The 15,196-nt window shown below is 37.5% G+C and overlaps 1 protein-coding gene across 1 annotated transcript in view; it reads left to right on the forward strand.

The window, feature by feature from the left end:
* Window positions 1-15,196, forward strand: part of hs6st3b (heparan sulfate 6-O-sulfotransferase 3b) — a 999,647-nt gene that overhangs the window by 450,682 nt on the left and 533,769 nt on the right. The gene's annotated exons all lie outside the window — the stretch shown is intronic.

Below are 15,196 nucleotides of genomic sequence, written 5' to 3' on the forward strand. Positions count from 1 at the left end.
TGCGACTCAAACCACCTACAACTGAACACCAACAAAACCAAGGAGCTGGTGGTGGATTTTAGGAGGCCCAGGCCTCTCTCAGACCCTGTGATTATCAGAGGTGACTGTGTGCAGAGGGTACAGATCTATAAATACCTGGGAGTGCAGCTGGATGATAAATTGGACTGAACTGCCAATACCGATGCTCTGTGCAAGAGGACAGAGCTGACTTATACTTATGCTGCAGATGTTCTATCAGACGGTTGTGGCGAGCACCCTCTTCTATGCGGTGGTGTGCTCGGGAGGCAACATAAAGAAGAGGGACGCCTCACGCCTGGACAAACTGGTGAGGAAGGCAGGCTCTGTTGTAGGCATGGAGCTGGACAGTTTGACATCCATGGCAGAGTGACGGGCACTGAGCAGGCTCCTGTCAATCATGGAGAATTCACTGCATCCACTGAACAGGATCATCTCCAGACAGAGGAGCAGCTTCAGTGACAGACTGCTGTCACTGTCCTGCTCCACTGACAGACTGAGGAGATCGTTCCTCCCCCACACTATGCAACTTTTCAATTCCACCCGGGGGAGTAAACATTAACATTTGACAAAGTTATTGTCGGTTTCACTTGCATTTTTACCACTCTTTAATTTAATATTGTTTTTTATTAGTATGCTACTGCTGAAGTATGTGAATTTCCCCTTGGGATTAATAAAGTATCTATCTATCTATCTATCTATCTATCTATCTATCTATCTATCTATCTATCTATCTATCTATCTATCTATCTATCTATCTATCTATCTATCTATCTATCTATCTATCTATCTATCTATCTATCTATCTATCTATCTTTCTCCAGATTGCATTATAAAAAAAAAGCCTCTGTCCACATTATCACTGAAGGTGTTTCAGTCAGCCAGAATTTTAAAATCTTCTTAGCTACAGTTGCTGGAGGTGCTTGGCTGCTATCATCTGTTTGAGTGAGAGGCACATTTTGCGTTTGAAGTTATCTTTCATGGTGTGCATGTACTATGTGTAAAAACCATTAAAGCAAGTTGCTTAGCCAGCACATGAGTTGCTCTAAGCAGGAGCCAATGTTCAGATCTTGTGTTTGCTTTGAACAGAACTGACTGGAGTAGTGATAAAAACAGCACACCAACATATGAAGTGGGAAGCATAGTGAAAGCAATGTCCAAGTTTTTGTAAGAATAATTAAGGGCTCCTAAATTCAGGGCTTTCCTGCAAGACTGTGTCCTAAGTCTTAGGGTATCAATCTGTAATTCCTAATGACTGAGAGAAGAAGGGAAAAGATTTATGAAATGTATTGAACAAAATAAAACAAGCAAGGGGCTCCCACTTGTATGTGATCTACAAGGAAATCCTGCAACAAAGAATTGTCATTGTAGTCAAAGAAAAATGAAACACCCAATCCAAAACAGAGTAAAATAGAGTAAGGTCCAAGAGATAAAAAGCCAAACAGAATAATCAAAGAAAAGTGTGATTCAAAAGGTCAAACTGAGTCTGAGAAAAAAAACAACAGTGTTAATCAGAAATTGGCAGTCAATTGAGAAACAAAACATGTCTTAACTGCAACTAAAATTCTTTTCCATAAATACCTATAAATCCTGAAAACCTTCATTGAAATATCTGAACAATGTGTGCCACAATCTTATATAGGCTCAGTGCAATGATTTCACACATAACATAATATCAAGTCAGTTGCCTGGCAGCCAAAAATAACATGGCGGCAACCATTAAACAAATGCTATAAAAAGGGAAAATGCAAACAAAAATGATGTTGTAAAGACTGAAGATAAAGTTAAATAATAAATATAATACTTAAATCATAAACAAGCAGAGTTCTATTTATCTATAATCATACGTGCTCATTGTACCGTTTGAAGGGTTTCTTCCCATTTAATTAAGTTTCTCTAGTTGCTTCACACTTTAGTAAACATCAGGGGCAACCAAGTAGAGATCGCTGTTAAAGTGTAAACCTGGGCATATCTAAGAAGCTTTTACAGAGTTTTTTTACAGTTTTCAAAGTTCTTTGCTAAATGTTAACATTTTTCATTCTTATAATGTTTCTATTTGCCTGTTTGAACTTCTTCTTCTTTCAGCTGCTGCCGTTAGGGGTCACCACAGCAGATCATCTTCTTCCATATCTTTCTGTCCTCTGCATCTTGTTCTGTTACACCCATCACCTGCATCTCACCATATCCATAAAACTTAGGCCTTCCTCTTTTCCTCTTCCCTGGCAGCTCTATCCTTAGCATCGTTCTCCCAATATTCCCAGCATCTCTCCTCTACACATGTCCAAACCAATGTAATCTCGCCTCTCTGACTTTGTCTCCCAACCGTCAAACTTAAGCTGACCCTCTAATGTACTTATTTCTAATTCTGTTCATCCTTGTCACGCCCAATGCAAATTTTAGCATCTTTAACTCTGCCACCTCAAGCTCTGTCTCCTGCTTTCTGGTCAGTGCCACCGTCTCCAACCCATATAACAGAGCTGGTCTCACTACCATCTTGTAGACCTTCCCTTTCACTCTTGCTGATACCCGTCTGTCACCAATTACTCCTGACACTCTTCTCTACCCATTCCACCCTGCCTGTACTCTCTTTTTCACCTCTCTTCCACAATCCCCATTACTCTGTACTGTTGATCCCAAGTATTTAAACTCATCCACTTTTGCCAACTCTACTCCCTGCATCTTTACCATTCCACTGACCTCCCTCTCATTTACACACATGTATTCTGTCTTGTTCCTATTGACCTTCATTCCTCTCCTCTCTAGGGCATAGCTCCACCTCTCCAGGGTCTCCTCAACCTGCTCCCTACTATCGCTGCAGATCACAATGTCATCAGCAAACATGATAGTCCACTGGGACTCCTGTGTAATCTGTCAACCTGTCCATCACCATTGCAAATAAGAAAGGGCTCAGAGCCGATCCCTGATGTAATCCCACCTCCAACTTGAATGTATCCGTCAGTCCTACCGCAGACCTCACCACTGTCACACCCTTGTACATATCCTGTACAACTCTTACATACTCCTCTGCCACTCCCAACAATACCACAGCTCCTCTCGAGGCACCCTGTCATATGCTATCTCCAGGTCCACAAAGACGCAATGCAACTCCTTCTGGCCTTCTCTAAACGTCTCCATCAACATCCTCAGAGCAAACATTGCCTTGGTGGTGCTCTTTCTTGGCATGAAACCATACTGCTGCTCACTAATCATCACCTCACTTCTTAACCTAGCTTCCACTACTCTTTCCCATAACTTCATGCTGTGGCTCATCAATTTTATTCCCCTGTAGTTACTGCAGTCCTGCACATCCCCCTTATTCTTAAATATCAGCACCAGTACACTTCTTCTCCACTCCTCAGGCATCCTCTCACTTTCCAAGGTTCCATTAAACAATCTGGTTAAAAACACCACTGCCATCTCTCCTAAGCACCTCCATAGGTATGTCATCTGGACCAACGGCCTTTCCATTTTTTATCCTCTTCATAGCTGTCCTTACTTCCTCCTTGCTAATCTGATCTAATCTGCACTTCCTGATTCCCAATCTTCACATCATCCAACCTCTTTTCTCTCTCATTCTCTTCATTTATCAGCCTCTCAAAGTACTCTTTCCATTTGCTCAAAACACTCTCCTCGCTTGTGAGTACGTTTCCATCTTTATCCTTTATCACCCTTACCTGCTGCATATCTTTCCCAGCTCGGTCCCTCTGTCTAGCCAATTGGTACAGGTCCTTTTCCCCCTCCTTAGTGTCCAATCTGTCATACAACTCATCATACGCCTTTTCTTTAGCCTTCGCCACCTCCCTCTTTACCTTGTGCCTTATCTCCTTGTACTCTTGTCTACTTTCTGCATCTCTCTGACTATCCCACTTCTTCTTTGCCATCCTCTTCCTCTGTATACTCTCCTGTATTTTCTCATTCCATCACCAGTTTTTCTTTTCCTCCTTCCTCTTTCCAGATGTCACACCAAGCACCCTTCTTGCTGTCACCCTTACTACATCTGATGTAGTTTCCCAGCTGTCAGGTAACTCTTCACTGCCACCCAGTGCCTGTCTCACCTCCTCCCTAAACTCAACCTTGCAGTCTTCCTTTTTCAACTTCCACTATTTGATCCTTGGCTCTGCCCTCACTCTCTTCCTCTTCTTGATCTCCAACGTCATCCTACAGACCACCATCCTATGCTGCTTAACTACACTTTCCCCTGCCACCATTTTGCAGTCTTCAATCTCCTTCAGATCAACTCTTCTGCATAGGATGTAATCTACCTGTGTGCATCTTCCTCCACTCTTGTACGTAACTTTATGTTCCTCCCTCTTCTTAAAATATGTATTCCCCACAGCCGTGTCCATCCTTTTGGCAAAATCCACTATCCTCTGACCTTCTTCATTCCTCTCCTTGACACCATACCTACTTTGTGTTCTTTTTTGCTTCTGACCTTTTTCTGCCCTCAACTTTGATTTCTGGTTTAGCAATAAAAGATAGGACTGTCTCTTGGAATTGATCATTTCTCTGGTGTTTTTAACGTTTCTTCTCCTGGTCTCCTGCATAATCAGAAAGTCTGTTAATTATTGCTGTAAACGTAACATTATGACCTTTGTTTTGTTTGTGTTGTAGCATTTGCAGTTTGACACATTAAGAATGCCATCATTGCGTTCATTCAGTATATTCTGTAATTTCACAGGCATCATTTCCATGTGCCTGCTTGCTTGTTTACATCATTGACACCATCTAAAGGTAGGCTGAAGGCCCAGCAGCAATTAGTTATTGCTTGTTTAAGAAACCAAACTAGAAGCATTGTCATTTTTGTCCTTTTTGGAAAAATCAGTTATTTTCTTTATCACTTGTGTGTGTAGATGTTGAACACAACATTCTAGCAGTTTTCATGTCTTTGTTTATTTTTTCTTTAGCACTGTTCATGCTTTCACAATATACAGTGGATGCTTTTATTGTTTTTTTGATTTTCTGGAGCTGTTCTGTTTATTATTACTGTCCAGGCTTTTTTGTGTACCTGAATAGCAGTGTTACAATTGATCAAGTGGCTTTCAAACATCTTTGTGTGACAGTCTTAGTTTTGTGTCTCATTAGTTCATCCCAGCAAATGAGAAACACTGAATTATTGAGTCTTTAAAGTTTTGTTGGGGTAAGCTACCCTTGACTCTTTAATGGATCACGGATAGATGTAAGCAAATGTTTCCTGAATCTGCTTTAGTTCAGAGCCACAAGGGTCTAAAGCTTATCCCTCGCCATTAGGTGGAATTCACATTTTTCATCATTATTCATCTCTGACCAGTTTAGAGTCACCTGTTTACCTAACTTGCAAGTCTTTGGGATGTAGATGTGAACTTGAATTTTCTGGAGAAAATCATCATGTGTGCAGAGAATTGCAACCAATATTGAAACCCAGCTCTGATACACTAAAACTGACTTCTAGTCCACCCTGCATGCTCATATGAAATCATAGCATGAGTCTGTTAATATGTGAATAGAACTATTCTTAGGAAAGCCCTATGCTATACATACATTTTCACAAAATGTACTTTGCATCACAGTAATACTGAAAAATTGCAGGTTTATGGTGAAAATTACCCTCGTTCTTCGGATGGCACATTCACCAAATCAGATTTCAGCCACCTATTGGCTTTTTGCATTTCGTCAGATGATTGCAGCAGGTCAGAGGCCTTGAAATATGCAGTTACAATGCAAAAGGCACTACTGCCTTGAATGGAGCTGGAATCTAGTGGACATGAGGTGACAACACTGTGTCCTCTGTCTTCCAGACAGTGAAATGTTTTTTACAGGGTATTTGTCCATCTAACATTTAGAGACATTTAAAAATAGTCAGGATCTGTTAGTTTGAACAGAGACTATGAAATTTAAATGAGCATTAGATGTAATAACAAAGAGTAAATGAATAAAGGAAGACTCGCAAAGGGAAGGATGCTTATTTGAGTTAGAAGAGCATCGTTTTCTTATCGGAACCGTAGAAAGCAAAGCAATACAGCTTCACAGGAAGTGAGAAATCAATAGCAGAGATTTGGTTGATAGTTTCAAAGTGTGCCTAGAAATTCTTATAACAGAGTACAAAGAAACTTTTATCCCATTTTTTCAACAGACTAATTAAATATTGCATAGCTTTAATATGAAGATTTTTTGCTTCACTGTCATATCAATATAGTAATTATATTTTTAATAACTATAGTAAATATCTAATTTAATTCATCCTTAAGTTGTAGATAGGGTGCTGGAATTGCCTGATAAAAGCATTAAGGATAAAAAATAAAAATTAATTTCACTATAATTGTGTTTTGAAGCTACTGTACCATATTCTGGTATAGATAATGAACTTAATTTCAAACATAAAATAAGGAGCTGTGTACAGCAGCTATTTGGGTCTAGCTTTCCAAAAATATGATTGAGTTGCTCCTGAAGAAGTTTCTGATCTTGATTCAGTATTACATAGTTGGTGTGGTTCACAGTCATTAATTAAATATTAACGGTGTTACACTCTACCTACATAATGGTTAATGAGCTCCAACCATCAGTAATAAGACTATTTTTAGCCTTATTTGTTAATTGCCTAAGTATTATTCTCTTAGAATATATGCAGAAGAGTTCACAGTGCTAAAAGCCCTATTACAGATTTCTGTTCACATCCATTTCTTCCATGTATGATTTAATTATTAGGTGGTCATGTGTTTCGACTGCAAAATCACTACTGCTTTTGAGTGGTTATTCTTCCTTTCATTTTATCCATTAACCTTGCTAAGGATTTTAGATTAGAGGCTTTTTGGACTCCAGGCTTTTCAGGTAACTGAACCAGAAGTTGGCTCATAGCATTATGAAAATCATGTTAATTGCTTATTGTTGGTGGATGTTTGTGTGCAATTGTGTTGGGCCACATGCAGTGTTGATCCCTGCTTGGCACCCAAGGCTCCAATGCCCAACAAAAAAAATGCATACGGACCACATCTGCTAAAAACAGACAGTCGCAACCCATGTGCGCATGTGCTCTGTCAGTTTCTAGTGTCAGATAGTTGGGGGCATTTTTACTTGGAATCACTTCATTGCTGAGCATGGACAGCTCTAGATATAGTGATCACGATTATGCACAGAGTTAGAATATATGACAATTTGTTTAGGGTAGCCTGAGTTTAAACAAATTATGATCAGAATTTGAGAAAGGGAATTCTTGATTTTGACATAGTAGAGGGTTAGTGCAAGTTAAGTAATAGAGCAATTAACGTAAATCTACACCAATGGAGCAGTGTGTGTAACCAGGGACACTTGCATGGGAAAGCTGGACTCGATCTACTGTATATATAAATATAATATATAACTATATTTTTTTTTCTTTGAGATTCTGTAAACTTTTAATTCCCCTTTGGTAGGAAATAAACTATATCTCTTTATTTAGTTAGTACTGTTTTCAAGGACCTGATAATGTCATAATGTTATGACTCAGAGGTAAGTTTACCTATTCCATTATGCAGCCATGAACTATGCTATCTTAAGCTGCTGTTTTCAACCCTACTGCTAAAGGAAATCTGAGGTGGTTACTTGTTTTGTAATCAGCAAATGTATGTATCAGAGGCATCAGTCCCTAGTTAATCTTATTCCATTTTATCAATTTTAATTTAAAGTTGAAATAGGACATCTTAACCTTGAGTTTTGTTTCTTTGCTACTGTTCTTAAAGTGTGCTTTATAAGAATAAATAGAACTGAATTGCCTCGAATTTCCATTTTTGTCCAAAAATGTAACCATGGTGGGTTACTGTTTCCCACAATTCTAGACTGGATTAAATGGACTTAAGAAATCTATTAATGGTCGAGTTGAATTGATATCCAGGTTCTTTTGACGGTTTGATTTTGAAAGAAGATATTCTTGGTTGCTCCTGTTAGAAATAACCTCATTATTTTATTTATAACACATTTTTGCTGGCCTAGGCTATGATGGTGCTAGTTATAACTAGTGATGAGCGAAACAATTTGCAGTGAAACTGGGTGTTTCAATTTGTAAAAAAGTTAGCAAACTAAATTATGCTTCACTTCAAGCAAACCAAATGTTGTTCACACCAGAAGAAAGACATTTGGTCCTATCTGAAAGCATTTGCAATAATTAATTCCATAGGGGTCTTTAAATTAGTTAAAGTTATAAAGTTATAGATCTCTAGTAAAAAAAAAAAATCACCAGACTAATTTTCTATTATGTGCAGAAATTCTGTTGAGCCATTAACTGTTTTTTTTTTCTACTGGTTTAAACCTTGATGATTGCAATGCTAAAGATGCATCAGAGACAGAAAAAAAACACGTAGCTTCAATGTACATGGAGAGTGCATACCATCAGGCTCATCTGCAGGAATGAAGAAACCGGATAAAGCAGTTAATAGATAACAGCCAGCCCAACAAGGTGAGGATTTCTTTCCATGCAGGAGCTTCAGAGAAAACACACAGATGTACGCAATGGTTTGTTTTGGTGTGTTTTTGTGTAGAAAATATGCAGCATCTTATATTTAAAAGAAAACACTCTGCACTCCTTTGAGGTAACGTGACCAACAGGCATAAATAGAATTGATTTTACTTGTGTACAGGCAATGAACTCCATTATGCAGAATGAAGAATACAGTTAAACACAGGTGTGTGAACAAGGATTTAGGGAGTATTATTACTTATTTCCCAACCCCCAAAAAACTTACTAAATATCTCAAGTTTTGTATTTTACAGATATGAAAGCACCTGTAATACAAATTTTGTGTCAACTTTGCATGAAAGTGTATGAATCAAAACTCGGTTGTTTTTCCTGTCACTAGTTACAACCAACCATGGGCTGCTTAGAGGTTTATTTTCTCCAGGAATGCAGTTAGCTAAAGTTTATGTTTTTTTTATTATTAACTGACCATTTCTTGGTTCATATGTTGACAGGACTTTATATTGACACAGTATATTTTAAAATTTAGAGCTGCTGCCTAAGGGATTGAAAGTACTGGGTTTAAATCCCGTACTTGACTTGTTATTGTCTGTATGGAGTTTGCAGATTATTGTATCTGTATGAATATTTTCTCTGGGTTGTGTTAGTTTAATTGGGAATTCTCAGTGAGCTTGTGTAAGTTTGGGCTTGATTGTCCCTGCAATGTCTCATTTGGAAAATGTTTAGATCCAATGACCCTGAAAAAGATGAAGACACTGTAAGAATGTTATATTGTGATAGGCTTTAGTTAATTTGTAATAACTTGGAAATCATTTCACTAAGGCCTTCCATCAAGGAGACCATGGTTCACGTCCTGAGTCCTTCCTGTGTGGAGTTTGAATGTTCTGCTCTTGTCTGTGCGGGTTTCCTCTGGGTACTCCAGTTTCCTCCAACAGAGTAGACATTCAGGTTAGATGAACTGGTGATGCTAAATTGGTCTCAATGTGTGTGTTAGTGTGTTCACCCTGAGATGGACTGGCACCCTGTCCAGGAGATTGTTCCTGCCTTGTGCTGGGATAGGTACCGTGGCCCTGGAAGGATTAATCAGGCTTAGACAAAGGTATGGTAGGGTATGGAGAAATCATTTCAGTGTGTTACCGTTAATTAGCTTAATTTGCGGGTTAATGTGTTAAAATTCTGCAAGGTTTAATACTTTATTGTTATCATATTACAGCTGTTAAGTGTGCGTTAGCAATGTCAACCTGTACTCATACTGTACAGTAAGTAGTGTCATACTGGAAAAAATAGAATTAAACTGATTATTGAGGCCTGGCTTACTAATAACTTGATTAATATTCTAGCTTGGTCTCTGTCTATGTGGATTCGGTGTGATCTCTCCGTTGGCTGAATGGGTTATCTCCAAGTAATTTGGTTCTACTGGTGGTTTGTACAAAGCAGTGCCCTACTTTGTCCAGGTTTGAAAATGGTATTGTGTATTAATTTACTTTCTTTTCATATTCAAAAGTGAATATTATTATTGACTCTAAACTGCTCCTGTGTGAATGAGGGTGCCCTGTGATAGACTGGTATCCCATCCAGGGTTACTTCTTGCCTTGAACCCAATACTGCATTGTTAATCTGAAATTGGAATAAGAGGCTTGTGTATAAGGATAGGCTTGAGATTTATTCTGCATCAAACATCTTAGTTCATTTAACATTTAAATTATTATGTGTGAATTGCTTAGCTATACTCTGTTCATTTATTAATTAAAATACAATTAACATAAAATATCTGATCTTGATGAAACCCGGGGAAAACCTCCAAGAACCTTTTTAAAATGACCAATTTTGAATTAAAGTTTCTTAAGTTTCTGTTTTTGAACAGCATCCTGTAGGTTATATTTGATGATGGGTATAGATAGGGACAGCGTATAGCATTCAATTAATTATTTTTTTCAAAAGAAAGCATTACAAATCCTATAATATTTCGCGTCTAATGAATGTCATTGCTAGCTCTTCTCATTTATAGCCTCCTCATTTAAAACAGCAGCTTGAATAGTGATTCTTTGTCTTTGTGATGCCTTTTTCCATGCAGCACTGAACAGCAGCCCATTGATATGCCTGATGGAAGGAAAAAAAATATATTTTTAAAGCATTGATGTTTACTTTTGAGTTTCTGCTAGGGAATGCACATTTCATTTTTAGATAGATCTACAAGAATATCTTCACTTATTGCTTGGTTTCTTCTGCCATCTGTTGATCTCCTGCTCTGGTGTCAACATTCTGTGCACTAGACTGGAACCGCTCTTCAGTGTCTCTTGAATACATAGTTGAGAAATGGCCATTCATAAATTCTGCATGATACATTTACATATCTGCTGCCATTTTTCATAGAGCTTCGGCACTTTTCTTCAGTCCTTAGGTCATAAAAAACACATACATATATTCTATCTGTGTCTAGAGAGAGATCAGCCAAATACAGAAACTACTGAACTGAGTTTGGGTGCCTCATGCTTCTTTTTTCAATCAATTTTATAGCTAACAAGTTAATTAGTGAATGCATTTAGCAGTTAAGCACTGCTGAGAAATTAAGTAACTGATTTTTTTTAGAAGGTTGTGAACCTAAGGGTACAACATGGTATCAATATAAGAATGAAATTTGTCATATCTTGTCCCCTTATCGATGTGTGCATTGTTTCAATTTATGACTTATATCTCATGCAACAAAACAAAAAATGTAAGAGCAGTCTCTGGTGTACTTGGATATGTATGGTTAACTTCAAGATAGAATATGCAGAAAACTGAGGCTCGTATTTTTCAAGTCAGACCATGGCTGACATTCCTGTGAAAGGACAACTTGTTTATAATGACTCATTTCTGTCTGCCATATTTGCAGACAGTCTAACAAAAAAGAATGATCAACAAAAGGACAGATTCTTTGTTGCCATATAAGACAAACAAAATTAAGTCTAAATGAGAGAAATTACTTTATCCTACTAATAGTACATTTACTTCGAAAGAGGCCTCTTATTGAGCTCTTCTGTAAGTTACATTTATTTTGCTTTCCTTCTGATAATTCTCTACATGTTGTTCCTTTGAAAATTAATTTTTTTATTGTTTTTCTTTTTTTAGTTGCCATCTTAAAAGCATTACTCTGTGCTTATTGCTGCACTTAGATTCCAGGAACACTTTCCTGTTGCATTGTGTTGCTAGGTATGTGTTGATGATACCTCAGACAACATCTTGTTTTTGACTGGATAGAAAGGATGTCGCTATCTATCTATCTATCTATCTATCTATCTATCTATCTATCTATCTATCTATCTATCTATCTATCTATCTATCTATCTAAATACTTTCTTTACTTTCAAAAATATAGGAAATGCACAAATCTAAAAAAATTAAGTACTCTTGACATTAGTTTGTAGTTTGAAAGCTCACCTCATCTATTCATTTTTACTTTTTTCAAAGATAATATTTCAGTTTAACATATTCTGAACTTGTTCTGAGTATAGACACCCCAAAAAAATATGTATTAGAGGGTCAGCTCTAGTTGGACGGTTGGGAGACAAAGTCAGAGAGGTGAGATTGCGTTGGCTTGGACATGTGCAGAGGAGAGATGCTGAGTATATTGGGAAAAAGATGCTAAGGATAGAGCTACCAGGCAAGAGAAAAAGAGGAAGGCCTAAGAGAATGTTTATGGATTTGGTGAGAGAGGACATGCAGGTGATGAGTATAACAGAGAAAGATGCAGAGGACAGAAAGATATGGAAGAAGATGATCCACTGTGGCAACCCCTAACGGGAGTAGCCGAAAGAAAAAGAAGAAGTGATGGCAAAACACTCACAACTAGTTACACCTGCTTTATGTATGAAGTGGGTCATTAGATTGTTACTGGTACAGCAAGAATAGATTTATAAGTAGACTGAAGAGGTGGAGTCAAGATTGGCTTCATACCTCGTGGAGTTTAGAGGCCAAACCATTATTCTTCATGGAGAAAGAACCAAGAGAGACACGTTAGACTTCTAGTACAAGACATCACCTCTTCCTGTGACTCCTTATATGAAGTTACCCAAGCAGAAGACTGATGATCATCTTTAACAAGGGACTCCAAAATTTAGGAAAAAAAACTATATACAGTTCACTCCAAAACAGATTTGAAACAAAAAAACATACCTAAACCTACAAATAAAAAAGGCATTTAATAATAGTAGGCATGTGCTGAACAATTAACATATATAAATTTTTAAACAATGTCTGCCTGTGTAATGTCCTTCCTAATAGGTCATATGTATATTTAGGTGGCAATCAAAACTATAATTAAAAGAATTTTCATAACAATTAAAACAGAGGAGCCTCACAGCAATAATACATTCCTCAAAGGAATACCTTATTGTACTTGAGGATTTGTAAATGAGAAAATTAAAGTTATTATTTCTTCTCTACTATTTACTGAAGCCACTAAGGGTTAAATGTTACCTGGTGTGGTTGAAAGGCTTAATATTAATGGACAAAGTAAATCTAACAGAGGTTTACAAGCACAGTACACAACAGATTGTGTGTCTGTATATGTATTACCCGCCCTTGTTTTCTTCAATATGTTTGTAGGGTCAATCAAAGTCAGGGCTGATAGTTATAAAATGCCAGCATCTTGGAATTCCAAAGATCAGATAATGACAGAAATCGCCAAGCTAAGAATTCCAAATGAAACACTAGAACAAGTGGGAGAGGATTCTTTCAAAAATGCCGATAAAATGAGAGAACTTTGCCATTCACAGCAGCATGTGAACTGAGCATGTCAAAATGTCTGCACAGATAGCACTTTACCCCCTGTGACTCAGATTCTAACAAAAAGTTGTTCTTGTCGTCTGAGACAAGGTTAAGAAGGTCTGAAGTGGAAGAGCTTCCCCCTTTTGGTTAGGTATTATTTTTTTCAGTGCCTCCACTTCACTGAGATGCTTAATGGCTTTAAGAAGGGGAGCAAGGCCTGGTGTTCATCTCAACACTTATCTGGATGCATTTTTACTTAATGGATACAAAAATTAAATTGCCTTTTAGCAAAGGAGGAAGCTATTATCCATTCAAGGTAATAATCCCCAAATTAGATTATTCTTAAAAAGTGTGAAATTTGTTTTCCTGTTCCTACTATACAGCCCGATAAAAGAACTTACATAGCTGTGAGCTACTAGATGAGCTCTGAAGCATTTATCAATGCAGATGGAGACAGGTCTTGGCTTTATTGGTGTGTCAGCACAGAAATATTTCGGATTTAAAGCATACCTGTTTATTATCTGAGAATAGTACTTAAAGGAATACTCTACCCCAAAGCCATTTGTGCATGACTTTTTTAATAATATTTTAGTAAACATAAATGAGATATTATGAACATACAACCTCATGACCTGCCATGTGGATTATGCAATGTGAGAATTGTAAGATTTTTTTCATGAATGGTTTTGATATTGCTAGATAGAACTTTATTTGTCATCAGTGGGAAATTTCGCTTTTTACAGAAGCTCTTTAAATAGATAGAAAATTAAATTGATAGACAAACACACTATAGTCCAAAAACACAACAGAACAACTGAAAAGGAAGAAAATTAAAAAGAAAGAAAAAATGTTTGACTTGGCTGTCACACTCATAGTGAGACATTACACAGGTTTTTTGCTGTTGGCATAAAGGAGCCCCTGTAATGTTTCATTGGCTGAAAGTACTCAGTGTTGTTGTGTCAAAGAGAGGATTAGAAGAATTGTTCATAGTGGCACTAAGTTTTGTTTCATTCTCTCTTCCACTACCACCTCCTGGGGGTCCAGAGTGCATTCCATAATTGAGTCGGCCCTTTTAATTAGCTTGTTAATTCAGTGGGCCTCTCTTGAATTGATGTTACCAACCCAGCATAATATAGCATAGCGTTGTAGAAAATGTGAAGGATGACACAACCCACATTAAAGGAACACAGTCTACTAATAAAAAACAGTCTGCTCTGCCCTTTCTTATACAGTTCCTTTGTGTTACAAGACCAGTCTAACCTGTTATTGATGTGGACCCCAGGTACTTGTGGGAGTGTAGAACCTCTAAATCCACTCCTTGAATTGTGACCAGACACAGAGACTCTTTGGAGCTGCAAAAGTCAATAACCAGTTCATTGTTTTTGCTAATGTTAGGTTGCACACAATTCTTTCTGCAACAATAAACAAACTTCTCCACCTGATTCCTATTCTCAACAACAACAACAACAAGATTTATTTATATAGCACATTTTCATACAAACAGTAGCTCAAAGTGCTTTACATATTAGAGAATAGAAAAATGAAAGACACAACAAGAAAACAAAATAAATCAACATTAATTAACATCGAATAAGAGTAAGGTTCAATGGCCAGGGGGGACAGAAAAAACAAAAAAAACTCCAGACGGCTGGAGAAAAAATAAAATCTGTAGGGATTCCAGACCATGAGACCGCCCAGTCCCCTCTGGGCATTCTACCTAACATAAATGAAACAGTCCTCTTTGGATTTAGGATTCTCACGGAAGGGCTTGATGATGATGATGGTCACATAGACTTCTGCCTTTTAATCCGTCCATCATTGTTGGAGCATCATGAAGCTTTGAGTAGGTGGAGGTGGTGCAGGCCACCATCACAAAAAACCAGAAAAAGAAACAGAAAAGAGAGTAGGGGTCAGTACCGATTTTAGAGCCACCATGAATAGTTATTTTGAGGAAATTGAACATATAGAGTATCAGGATTAAGTTAAATTAAGATTAAAATGAAGTTATAA

Source organism: Polypterus senegalus, chromosome 2 (assembly GCF_016835505.1).
Source record: "Polypterus senegalus isolate Bchr_013 chromosome 2, ASM1683550v1, whole genome shotgun sequence".
Taxonomy (NCBI): domain Eukaryota; kingdom Metazoa; phylum Chordata; class Cladistia; order Polypteriformes; family Polypteridae; genus Polypterus; species Polypterus senegalus.